This window comes from Puma concolor, chromosome B3 (assembly GCF_028749965.1).
Source record: "Puma concolor isolate L17-30 chromosome B3, mPumCon1.1.hap2, whole genome shotgun sequence".
Taxonomy (NCBI): Eukaryota; Metazoa; Chordata; class Mammalia; order Carnivora; family Felidae; genus Puma; species Puma concolor.
This window is the reverse complement of record NC_141672.1, coordinates 6,565,816-6,578,328: the sequence shown is the minus strand read 5'-3', so window position 1 is coordinate 6,578,328 and position 12,513 is coordinate 6,565,816. Positions and strand designations below refer to the sequence as shown.

Here is a 12,513-nt window from a genome sequence, read left to right as displayed (position 1 = left end):
GCCCGTTGGCAGCAACTGTATCATGAGCAGTAGATTACGGACAAATGCTGAAGACATTTGAGAGCTCAAAGACGCTTCGGAGAGGTACTCTAACACTGCCATTCTGTCTCGCTGGAGAAGTCAAGGCCGGGGTTTCATCCCAGGAAAGCGACGGCAGCCCCCCGCTGGAACAAGGTCTCCCCGCGCCTCCCCCCACGAGCCTGGTAGCCTCTCACAGGTAGGAGACGTGACAACAGTCCACAGCAGGTGACACAGTGGGACACAAAAGCACCAACAGCATGCTGGGCACAGACTGTGAGAGGATGCTCGTCTGAAAACGCTTTAAATTTTTTTTTAATGTGTATTTTTGAGAGAGAGAGAGAGAGAGAGAGAGAGAGAGACAGAGCATGAGTGGGGGAGGAGCAGAGAGAGAGGGAGACACAGAATCTGAAGCAGGCTCTAGGCTCTGAGCTGTCAGCACAGAGCCCGGTGTGGGGCTCGAACCCACAAGCTGTGAGATCATGAAGTCAGACGCTTACCTGACTAAGCCACCCAGGCGCCCCTGAAAATGCTTTATAACAAGGAGCCTCAAGATGTGCCTTGAAGAAAGTAAGGGATTGGGATGGGTGGGGCAATCCCAGGCAAGAGCAGGAATGAGGGAAGTACGAGGGGGCCCCGGGGGGGAACATGCCTGGCTGGAGTGGTGGCTCCCTGTGATCTTAGCACCCGCCCCCACTTCCCCCCCTTCCCCCCCCCCCCCCCCACCGTGAGTCGGCCACCTGAAGGAGGCTACAAGCGCCCTGAGGAGTCTGGCCCGGGCGTTCCTCCTCCAGAGAGCAGCACTTCAGGATGACAGCCCAGCAAGATGGAGAGTGCTCAGCCAAGAAGCTACTGCAGACATCCGAGCACCGATCAATGACCGACACTGCAACGCTGCTCCACGGAGCCCTCCCGAGTTACATTTAACCCAAAAGGGAACCAGAAGGCATGCTCTGCCCCATTTATTTTTACAAAAGGAAAGGACTCTTGTAGTGTGGAGATGAGGGATGGGATAAAAGGTTGCAACGTCACACTCTCCCACCGCAGAGATGATCCCTGACCTCATCTGAATGGAAGCCAGGCAAATATGGCCCATGTGCTGAAATAATAGAAAATCGCACACCCTGACTAGGATAGGTTTCTTCTCTTATGTATCTAACACGTGGGTATAATGTGTAACTTTATGTATCTAATAAGTCTTCTTAAACAGTGTGCCCTACACAGTGTATGCCATCCTGGAATCAGAAGGAACAGGTAAAAATACCTAAAACTTTTGCAGCAAGGAATTAGTTGCTTTGAGATCAAAAGCAGAAAAACAAAACAAAACAAACAAACAAAAAACTGGGTGGGGGGGGAGGACGGAAGCAGGAAGAGCTTAAGCCCCTTTTCCTGAACTTAAGGACTAGCTTCTGAAAGGAGAGAGACGCTCCCCACGTGCCCATGTCACTTGCTCACGGCCAAGCCGAAGGCACAGCCTGATTGGAGCACCTCCCATTCATTCTTCTCTGCATCTCGGGCTCTCTGTCCACTGAGAGCATGTCTGGCAGGAACCACTGAACCTGACCACAAATAACTAAAACTACCCAGGAGTCTAGAAAGATTTCTTTTACGGTGGTGATTTTTTGTATTCTTTTCTTCCTTTTTTTTTTTTTTAATTGAAGTGCAGCTGACATACAATATTATATTAATTTCAGGTGTGCAATTTAGCGATTCAACATTCGAATACATGGCAAAGTGATCGCCCTAATTCTAGCTGCCACCTGCCACGGTGCAAAGTTGTTACAGTATTAACAACTCTATTCCCGATGCTGTAGTTACATCTCTGTAACTTACTTGTTCTATAACCAGAAGTCTGTCCCTTTTAATCCCCTTCCTCTATTTTACCCATCCCCCTGCCCCCAAAGGACTTTAATGACACTTCTAAATACAGCTCCGTGGGAAGAACCATAGGAACCAACCCCCGTGAGTGGTGGGCTTGTTCGGCCTCTCCCTTCAGTCCTGCTGGCAAGCCTCTCGTGTATCAGGCTCCAAACAACTTAAGAACATCACTTTGGGGGTGCCAGGGTGGCTCAGTCAGTTAAGCATCTGAGTTCTGCTCAGGTCATGGTCTCACAGATCGTGAGTTCGAGCCCTGCATCAGGCTCTCTGCAGTCAACGCAGAGCCTGCTCCAGATCCTCTGTCCATCCTCTCTCTCTACCCCTCCCTTGCTCGTTCGTTTTCTCTCTCTCTCTCAAAAACAAATAAACATAAAAAATTAAAAAAAAAAAAAAAAAAAAGAACATCACTTTGATGAGGCGCCCCAGGCCCTCCCCTTCTCCTAGCAGACCTGGGGAACATGAGCTGGAGACAGCCATGCTCTCATGCACCGGCCCTCACCGTGTGCGGACCCACCACCAAGCAGGCCTCTTCATTCTGCCCGCAGCCCCTTACCTCCTGCAGATCCTCCTGCAGGGACCCCCCCCAACTGCCATCACTCCCAGCATGGAGATACCTGTCTGATACGCTGATCATTAATTAAAAGAGCAGCACTGACCCTTACGTGCAGTACTTACACTCTGCAGGTGCTGGGCTAAGACAGACCTCCTCATTTGATCTCCCTAGACCCCTCTATCATCCTCATCTTTAAAAACACTTTTTTTAATGTTTATTCATTTTTGAGAGAGAGAGAGAGAGAGAGAGAGACAGAGAGACATGGCGTGAGCATGGGAGGAACAGAGAGAGACACACAGAATCCGAAGCAGGCTCCAGGTTCCGAGCTGTCAGCACAGAGCCCGAAGCGGGGCTCGAACCCACAAACCGTGAGATCATGACCTGAGCCGAAGTCGGACGCTTTACCAACTGAGCCACCCAGCACCCCTCATCCGCATCGTTTAGATGACATTCTCAGAAAGGTGAAGTCCTTCAGCTTTGTCCAAGGTCACACATCGGGTAAGACGTGCAGCCAGAATAGAACTCAGATCTGCCTGGCTCCCGAGCTGGGCCACTGCCCTGCTGCTGTTGAAACGCAGAGCAAAAGCACAGGGCACTGCAGGGGGCAGGAGGGCTAAGAGGTCTTTCCAGACCCGACGCCCAACAACACCCTGCCAAGCGCCCACACCCCTGGATGTGGCCTACTGCCACCGGCTCCCGCCCACCTCCTGAATTCACCTCTCGCTTACATTCTGACACTAGCCTTTTACATGTCTGGGCCCAAGGCCATCCCTAACACGCAAATCCGCCCCGTGCTGCCATCCCTGCCGCAGCACTTCAGGCTCCAGCAACAACAAGGACACCCAGTCCCTCGTAGGGGTGTCATCGCATACCTCTATGCCCTGTCCCGCTATCTCGCCCACCTCACCCCTTGCCGCCAATACTTGAGTGGCCTGTGCAGTAACTCACTTCCTCTAAAAGCCCTGCCCAGGCATCACCTCCAAAGCCTTCGTGATCCTGAGCTGCAACAGCCCCTCCTCTGTGCCACTTCTCCCACTACTGGCTCTCACTGCACTGGAAGTCTTGCTCACACGCCAGCTTTCCTCCTGGACAACGGGCTCCTTGAGGCACCATGTCCTATTTCCGTTTGTGTCCCCGACACCCAGCCCAGAACCCAGCCCAGAGCAGGCTGTCTGCATATGGTGCTCATGAGCTCCCAGGAAAAAGAATTCTCTCCTTGGGCAGTTCTTAGGTCAAAATCAGTATTGCTGAAGCTCCCACCCGAGTTTCTGTCTCCTCAGAACGTTAAGATGACGTCTAATTTCTCCTGCAGGTGAGAGACCACTAAATATCTGGTCACAGTGATTTGAAAACACAATAGATTCCTTTGGCAATAATACTCTACGGTGGAATACTTAAAACTCAATTGTTCTCATGATTTCTTTCCCTTACGCCAAAAAACTGCCGGCTTTTAGAAATGAGTCATAGGTGTAGGGATACAACGCAGGTCAAATTTCCAAACACATCCGTCAATTAGCACCAGGAAGAACAGGTACCTGGAACATACTCTGCAGAGGCCAGGGTGGGGGGCGGAGCTATGTTTACAGAAGCAGTCACTGAAGCCCAAACCACTTAAGACCTTCACCTCCAGTTCCTCCCATCCTTACGGCTTCATCTCCCTGCCTCCAATCTCCTTCCCCGGCACACGTGGACAGCTAGCCTTTACAGATGGAGGCATCAAGTGCCTGATAAGTGCTCGGCCACTGCCGGGAGGTATCGACACAGCCAGCACTCACGGAGCCTCCCTCGTGCGTTCCCAGTCCTAGCTGTCCCCAGCAAGGGACCAGCATTTCGACTCTAGTATCACACCTTGTTTTGTCTGTTCCCGAACTTCCCATAACAAATACGTAGACTTCTTTTGCTCGACACTAGGTCTTTACACAGCTCACAGGGTGGTCCCACCTCCCCAGCACAGCCCTCAAGGTCCATCACACCTCATCTCATCTCATCCGGCTGCCTTCACTCTACCCCTCACCTCTTCACACGGCACACTCCAGGGATATGCTCATTCTCCCCGTTTTCTAGAAAGAAGCTATCCTCCACTACCCCTTTCTCACCTCCTGGCAAAATGTTTCACAAACTTCAAGACTCAGCCCAAATACCCCTGAGGTCCTTGAGGAAAGTCTAGGCTCCTCCATTAATTTCATAGACTTGAAGCCATGAATGTCAGCAAGAATGAGTCAAGTTCAAGGTGACGACCAGACGCTAAAGTCCTGGATTACCTTGAGATTCAGTCTTTTGTGACTCTTTTTGGAGTGTTTCCCTCCCACAGAGATAGAGACCCTCATGGAGAGAAAGCTGCTCGCTCAGGAGAGGCAGTAAGAACCTTACATACAGGCATCCACTCACTTCATCTTAATTAAAGTGGGAGGGTTGTCTGTCCTTGTCTCCAGGGACCATACCTACTTAGGGCACAGGGTCACAGATCCAGGCCAGGGTTTAATCTGTCCTCCTGGAAAATAGGTTTGCACCGACCCCCTCTTGGAAAGCTCCCCGGCTGACCTGGACTTGCTCTGCCTGGGAGCCCCCACTGCTCTGGGGCCCCTGTGCCCTTAATCAGAGGTGGTTATGGCCTTGTTGCCGAGCCTGCAGTTTGCGTGAGGAGCTCAAGATTCTTTTTTTTTTTTTTTTTTAAGTTTATTTATTTATTGGGGGTGGGGGGAGGGAGGATGGAGGAGAGAGGCAGAGAGAGCGGAGGAGACAGACAGAATCCCAAGCAGGCTCCGCGTTGTCAGCGTGAAGCCCGATGCAGGGCTCAAACTTGTGAACCATGAGACCAAGAGTGAAAATCAAGAGTCGAATTCAAGTCAGAGGCTTAACGGACAGAACCACCCAAGCGTCCCAGGAACTCAAGACTGTGAAGGGTGGGGTTCTCGGCACCCGGTTCTACGGCCCAGCAGCCAATCGTCTGAACTCGTACGGCCATCGGTGTCTGTGACATCTGTTTACTTCTAGGTCAGATATGGCTTAGCGCCAGTTCTAATCTCTGTAGGAAGCCCCTAACTCACGGTATACCTGGACGGCACAAGTCCCACATTTACTTCTTTTCACCCCAAAGACCATCAGGCTCTCTCCCCGTTTGCCAGCCCCCTGCACACTGCCCTCCCTCAGCCCCTGGCCTGGCGGTCATTCCCTGATCCACACTCTGTCCTCCATCACCGAGGCCTACGGGCCTTTACCCCATGGTGGCCGTGTGTCTGAGTCTTGGCTAAGACCCCACCTCGCCTGTGGTCGCCCTCCCTGCACTGCCAGGGCCCAGCTCTGGAGCCTCCGTGGCCTCACCCACCGCAGCCTACGTTACCTTCGCACCCGTTTTATGCACCGTCTCGTGGCAGAAATACAACAAACCTTCCATCTCTGAATTACCTGTAGGTGTAGTATCGTGTCATGGACACAGATGAGGGTCAAGTATCTGTTCAATGAAAGAAAATCTTTGGATATCATTTTGGATGTGTTAGTATTGCCCGTGGGTAAGACTTACTTCCCATCACAGCAGTACGATTTTTCGTCAAAGCACCATTTCCGTATATTCCCCCACCAGTGAATAAAACATCAGTCAAAATGCAACACTGAATAAATATTTATCTACTACTAAAGAACTAAGACGAGGGGCGCCCGGGTGGCTCAGTCGGTTGGGCGTCCGACTCTTGATCTCAGCTCGGGTCACGATCTCATGGTTCATGAGTTCAAGTCCAGCATCGGGCGTGAAGCCTGCTTGGGATTCTGTCTCTCCTTCTCTCTCTGCCCCTCCCCTGCTCGGGTGCACATGGCACGCATGCACGCGTGCACTCTCTCTCCCCCTTTCAAAACAAATAACTGAAAAAAAAAAAAAAAGAAAAAGAACTAAGAAGACTCTTAAAAGTAAATATATAAATTTTTATATATGCATAAAATATATGGAATTCACACTTGAAGTTAAAAGTTTCTTTCAGGAGTCCATGGTTTATCATTAGAAAAGCTTTAGTGTATTTTTCACAACAGAAACTCCCTGATAAACACAAATGCAAAAGTTTTTAAATGTTTTTGGTCTCTCAGAAAGCAACAAAGCAGCGACGAGTCCACTTCCAACAGAAAAAGAGAAAGAAAAAGAAAAAAAAAGGGGGTTATGGCCCAAGCACAGCTTGAAGCTCTGTGAGCTATTGTGACCAGGGGCGCAAGTGTCCGCATGGGGCCCTGCCCTGGTCAGACACATCCCTGCCACAGCCGGCAGAGAGCGCGCTGACGACAGCCATGCCATGTCAGGGAGCTTAAACACGGCTGTGACTTGGGCAAGAGCCCACAGCCATCAAACCGTGGACCCACAGCTTCCAACCCAAATGTGTATCACTCCCAACACTGAGGCAGGCTCTGGACATAGATGCAGCCAATGAACCACCTGTCCTGCATCTGCGTGCCCAGGACTATGCCAGCTGCGGGGGAACACAAAATGAAGGCAGGCCAGACGTGCGGGCCTCAAGGACGATGCGGTGCAGAAACAAGACCCAGCATGCACAAGTCCTCAAAGACCTAGGAGAAGGAGCTAGAGAGGGTCAAGGAGCGAAGTACAATTAAAGGAGGACTACGCTTCAAGATGCAATTTGAGAAGATGCTAGAATCCAGTCTGAGTGGTTTCCTAAATTCAACCCCTTCTGCCTTTTTTAGCTAACAATGTTGATTTCCTCCACCTCAGGGATTGGAAATAAGTACTTACCCTTTCCATTTATGATTCAAGAATGTGTTACACACAATGAGTAATTTTCATTGTGGTTCAGCTGATCTGGGGCTAGAGTCCAAGTTTCAACAAATGAACAAATAGGTAGCCTGAACATCCTTTGTGCCCCTAGCGGATAAAAACCACCTACCAGAAATTCAGCAAGTTCCTACGGAGACCAAATATTTATCTCCAATATTTATTTCAAAAATTTATATTAGAAAGATATAAAGAGGTCTAAATTAAGTATGTGTACACACATTTACACACATACAGATATTCAAGACAAATTCCAATTATTACCCTGAAGGTACAACACCAATTGAAAGGTTTTTTTTTTCCTCCCAAAGTTTAGACTGAAAACTGGTATCATTTATAAATTCTTATGGAATTACCTGGAGACAAACCAAAGTAAACAGTCCAAAAAGAATTCAAACAATACTTAAGACAAAAGAAACTAAGTGGGAAAGCAATACAGGATTGATAGACAAAGCCATTCTACAAACAATTATACATACAGTCGTTCAAAGGAAGGGGCATCTGTAAGAAGGAACAACAGCAAGCCAGGAGTTTCACTCCTATCTATGCTTCTTCACCGTGCAGATATTTTAACCATCTATAGAATCCTCAAAATGCAGCCCTTTAAGACGCCATAAACTATTTAGTAAAACCACCAACAACCTCTCCACTTAGTAGATAAAACTGACCTTAGTAAAGTATAAAATAAATGGTATATTCAATTATTTTAATTGCTAACTAACATGCGTCTGGTATCTGTACTCAACAACCACTCCTGACCAAGCAAGCGATTTTTCTATATATAATCTGTGCGGTGGAATAAAAAGTCAGGTTGAGGCACCTGGGTGGCTCGGTCGGTTGAGCATCCGACTTGATCTCAGAACCCGTGGGTTCGAGCCCCACGTCGGGCTCTGTGCTGACAGCTTGGAGCCTGGAGCCTGCTTCAGATTCTGTGTCTCCTTCTCTCTCTCTCTCTCTCTCTCTCTCTCTGTGTGTGTGTGTGTGTGTCCTTCCCCTGCTCACTCTCTTTCTCTCTCAAAAAAAATTTTAAAAAATAGTCAGGAGAAATTAGACAAAGCACATTTAGACAACTTGGCTGATAGGAGGGGGGCAGTGAGGAAGGGTGCTAGGCACTTTATACCCACTATTACAAAGTCTAGCTTGAGTACACGGAACAGAGACAGGATTCAGCTGGGTGGTTTTTGAGGGGTTTTTTTCCTAATTCTAAGTGAGAAGTATAGATAAATGTGTATCTTTCCTGAGTTGCTTTCAGGTAAATACAAATATAATAAACATTTCTGATTACATTTTTTGGCAATCTATCCAGAAAGTTTGGGCTCTAACCCAGCATCTCCTGAACCTACCCAACTTTACAGCTGGACTGACTGCAGCAGAGAACTGTCCAATGCTTCCTCCTACCTCAGGCACCCGGCTGGCTGTAAATGTACTTGAAGGGAGTGAGAGAGCCCGTCTGATCTCTGTGCAGGAAGAAAAGAAGCTCACGAAAAGATCTGGCAGGCCATTAGGATCAGATTACTACATTCTGAATTAAATACACAAATTATAGGATGATGGCTTAGGAAAATGAAAGCACTCTCAAACTGGAAAGTATTGAACTGTGCAATGTTTTCTCTCCTCCAGAAACTGATGATGAACACGCGGTCCCTGCACCACATGCTACCGGGTTAACTGAAACTAACACGTATGGGAAACATGTGCTCTCTCCCTACAGTGGCAGGGCCTATTAGCAGGTTCAAGCCACACGAACCCTACCGGTTTAAGGAGATACCTGGCACCCATCATTCCAGTGCCTATCGAAGGAGGTACCGATGTGCCACAACTCCGAAGTACCAAGAGGTCAAGGCAAGCAGGCAGGCAAGAAGGGGAAGCCTCCTTCAAGCCAAGTTTCAAGCCAGTAGCTCCTTAAGTAGCAGGATGAACGCAGCCCTGTAAATTGCACGTAAGTAAAATCTCAATCTCTGTACAGAACCATTTACAATCTATAAGCAGACAGGGGCAGGTAGATACACACACATTTGAGATTTAACAAAATACACACGTTTCTTGCTTTCTACAGTGTTTTCTGCTAATTTCCCACTAATTTACACAGTAATTTTAGAAATGCTTAAACCATTTCTGATTGACTTTTCAATATATAATAGTTTCAGTTTTAAACTGCTGTTGAATTAAACTGTAAATACACTTAAAATGAGGCTCCTATTTAAAGGAAGCTGAAAAAAAAAAACCTCTCAGAAAGCAAAGAATCATTTGGTATCATGAATAATCATTTCTTTCATGTCTTTCTAAAAGAAAAAAGAAAAACGTTAAGTGAAGAAACAGCTGTAATCCGTCAAGAAATTACCTTCGAACCACCCACATTCCTCCCCTAAGATTTGAGATTCTAGAACTGTGGAATATGGGGCTTGGAAGAGACTTTTGGGGTTATCTGTGTTAATCCTCAGCCCCGCACATGTTTAAAAGAACCCCACCCAGGGTCATGAAGCAATGACAGTCGTCAAAGTGCGTCGCTATCCACCGCCATGAGTTCAGGTCTGAAAACGCTGGAGAGGCAGGGTGGAGAGTGTTGTGACTAAGAAACGCACTACTTGAGGCTTGCTGCTGCTAAGGGCAGGGACAGAGCGAGGGACAGAGCGGAGGTTCTGCGGGCACTCCTGTGCTTCCCAGGGCTGGAGCTGCTAACCGCCCACTGCCGCGTGTGCATTTCCAGGTTGTGAGCCACTCCAGCACTACGTTGTTGGAAAGGTCATCATCTCCTCTGACCTGTCCCCCACTTCTGCCTTTCAAAGAGAAATGACTACCCTTCAAATTTTTGAAGACCGCACTCTGTTCCCCCACAAAGCCTTCTCTTCTCCCGGTTTAACATACTCCTTCTCAAAAGTGGACAAAACTCACTTAGGTATGTTCAATGAAGTTTTTTCTCCAGGCAACAAAACCCTTCTGATGAGCTCTGAGAGGGACACAGTTCAGTGGGGATTGTCTTCCTGGAACTCGAATCAAGGGGATCTTAGGATTACGCCTGAGACTGCCCGGGCTTTTCTACGAGTCAAGTAAACAAAGGAGTGCATTCATTTGTTCAGTGCACATTTCTCGAGTATCTAATCTGAAAGGCACAGATGAGTGACACACAGTCCCACAGCCTTGAGGACAAAATGACAATCAACTGAAACCTTTGTTACACAAACGGATTTTCAGCAAGACAAGACGTGCTGTATCAAGTGAGTGTCTGAACCGAAATGCAATTTTCATGCTGTCATTGTTTGTTTCCAGGCCACTGTCACCATCACCCCTGCCACACACAATGTCCTACGGCAGGTCCCCAACGTGACTGTCTTCATCATGACTGCATCATTTGGGCACTTACTTTATCAGAAACTGAGGGAGGCATTTCACACAATAGAAAGAGATAGAATCATACCCACTTTACAGATGAGAAGGTTGAAATTGAGAGAGGTTAAGAAACTCCACACAAGATGAAGGCTCAGTTGGTAGCACAGCCTCACCAGCACACCCTGGTGGCAAACTTTACTGACACTCAATAGTGTTTCACAGATTCAGCTCAAAACCAACCCACTTGCGAAGGCTTGGAAGGCTGGTCATCGCCTCCAAAGTTCAAAATAACAGTATTCCCTTACAGTAGCAAAACGTACCACGTAAAGGTTTTACCTCTTCGGCCTTTTTCAGGTAGAGAGCCGTTTTGCTAGCCTTGTCCAAACAAATGGGAGTTGCCTCAGCTTCGATGGGAAACTTCCAAATAAGCCTCTGCCCAGTCCCGCATATCCCACATTGATCTCTGCAATGCCACACGCATGTCAAGAAACTGCAGAAACCACTTAGAAACATGTAGCAGTGCTAAGCCATTACAATCAACACACGGATAACTTCGTTAATCATTAGCCAATATGGCAAAAGCAACTTTAATGAGTATCTTTCAACACGAACCCTTCCTTTCTTTTAACTGTGCTCGCTGGAAAATTATTGATAGTGAAGAGTCAGGCCTGTTTACTGAGACTGAAAGCTTTAAGTCACTCAGTCATGTGACTGTTTGCACCTTGCTAAATCCTAACGAATTGTGTCCTAAAAACGTGAAGAGTGAAACTCAGGATCGTAGATAGGCGATGAGCCTAAAACACAGCACATTTATTAAGAGTTCTATGTAGACACCCTGATTACACTCTCTGGACAATGTTTAGTCCTTCTAGAAAAGAGTGAAAGCATTTCCTCCTGTTCTCTTTTCCCTGCCCGCCCTCCACACATCCCCACCACTGAAGCTAACGCACGTAGCAGGTTATGATCTCACTCGGCTTGGCAATCAGCATCACTCAGATTCTTCTCAAAATCTTAACTTCAGGGTCGGGCTCGTCTTCCACGGTCAGCCAAAAGTGTTTGGGCTTGTCTTGATTACTAATTAACTTCTACTTAGAAAGTACTAGAATAAGAAAGAACTTCAAAGTCTTAACGTTGGTATTTGACTTCCATAATCATTTAGAGTCATTTTTCTTCCACTCAAATTTATTTCAGTTGCAAACTGTCAATACTTGGGCTCGTACCTCTTGATTTACACCTGTTCCTTTCTAAAACCTAGAGGAAATAAGAGTCTACACAGCTAATCTCTGGCTTGAGTTATTGGATGGATTTAACAACAAAAGTAGGACTTCTAATCTGGCCAATTCCGCTAACTAAGCTTTCTTTACATAATACTATCATTATGTTAAATAGGACTCAGAACGAACTGATATCCAAGATAAACATGTCTACGACCGCAGCAAGAGAAAAAGGATGCACAGCAAATCAAAATGTTCGTCAACGATAAGATGGGCCCAAATATAACGTGAGCAATTTGAGAAAACAACTGGCCACAGGCGACTTGCAAAGTGACCTAAGAATAAAGACATATTCACTGCTCTGTTAAAAAATGTTGAGTGCCACAGTAGTAAGTGACTCCGGTTCCTCTAATGGGGGAACAAGATCATGGCTCCATTCCCAGGACTTAGGTACAAAGAGAGGAGACGCACTGGAAGCTCTTCCTCCCCACCCCCGCCAGAAGCACCATGCACTGGCCAGCAAATCAGTCTCTATGGGGAAAAAAAAAAAAAAAAAAAACAACAAAAACCTGCCAGTGAAAGATAGTCATCAAACTACACACACAAAAAAGATCTACTATTATTAGCTGTGTTTCTAAAAGTTACTTCAGACTTGAGATAAGAAAAAAAAGGAGACTATGTAATTCAAACATTGAAGGAACTGGAAAGCCTCAAAGTGAACCGACAGCCAGTAAAAAAAAAAAAAAAGAATCCAG

At 47.1% G+C, this 12,513-nt stretch overlaps 1 protein-coding gene across 1 annotated transcript in view; it reads right to left on the bottom strand.

The window, feature by feature from the left end:
* Positions 1-12,513, bottom strand: part of SETD3 (SET domain containing 3, actin N3(tau)-histidine methyltransferase) — an 80,290-nt gene that overhangs the window by 65,601 nt on the left and 2,176 nt on the right. The gene's annotated exons all lie outside the window — the stretch shown is intronic.